Genomic DNA, 1,150 nt, shown 5'->3' on the forward strand with positions numbered 1-1,150 from the left:
CCAGAAGTCAAACTCAAAATAAAAGCTTCACAATTGGACCAATAAACAACATCGTGATAAGTGGGAAAATATTGAAGTTCATTTTACTTGGATCCACAATCAATGCTCATTGAAACAGCTGTCAAGAAATCAAACAATGTACTGCATTGGGCAGATCTGCTGCGAAAGACCTCTTTAAAGTATTGAAAATCAAAGATATCACTTTGAGCAAAAAGGTGGCCCCTGACCTAAGCCATGATATTTTCAATCACCTCACATACATGTGAAAGCTGAACAAAGAATAAGGAAGACAAGAGAACTAATGTATTTGAATTATGCTTTTTGCAAAAAATGCTGAAAATACTGTGTGCTTCCAAAAGAGCAAACAAATCTGTCTTTGTATCCTCAAGGGACTCAAATCATGTTCATTTTAATGTTCTTTGAGAGTTGGAAACAAAAAGAAGGGGCAAGAGTAGCACTATAGGGTGCATGAGGTAAGATTTCTCAATGAAATTCTTGTTGGACAGATGAATGAGCAGGTGCATTGTTGAAATATAAAATAAATTACTTGGTGCAACTTTTCTGAAGTTTTTCTAAACAAATGCAGTTTTCAATTTACTTCAAACTTCTTTAAAATACTCTTTGAGAAAATCTATGAAGATTACCCATTTGTGATCACATTAAACAGCAGTCATATCCTTTTGAACTGACCTCTCTGCCTTCAGTGTATCTCACCTAGTAAATAAAATCCCCTTGGAAATGACTGCTTTGATTGATTGAACTTTTTTTTTTTTTTTTTTTTTCCTTTTGAAGGCACCCTAATAAGACTAAGATATGCCTATTACTCAGGTAACTTGTCTTCAGCCATCCACTGCTGGCAGAGACATGTTTAAACATATTTTGTTTGGAATAAACCCACACATTTATCACCTAGAAACCTAGTATCAATACTTTTTGAGCTACCTTCATATATTATCAAAAAAGAATGCTATTTGGATTTTCAGTCTATTTGTCATCCTCAATTTGGGGACAATTCTCCTGTATGAGTTATAAGTCAATAAACAAAACCTTCACATTTTGGATATTGTTGTTGTTGTTATGTGCCATCGAGTCGGTACCGACTCATAGCAACCCTATGAACAACAAAGCGAAACACTGCCCGATCCTGAGC

Source organism: Chrysochloris asiatica, unplaced genomic scaffold, assembly GCF_000296735.1.
Source record: "Chrysochloris asiatica unplaced genomic scaffold, ChrAsi1.0 scaffold00011, whole genome shotgun sequence".
NCBI lineage: Eukaryota > Metazoa > Chordata > Mammalia > Afrosoricida > Chrysochloridae > Chrysochloris > Chrysochloris asiatica.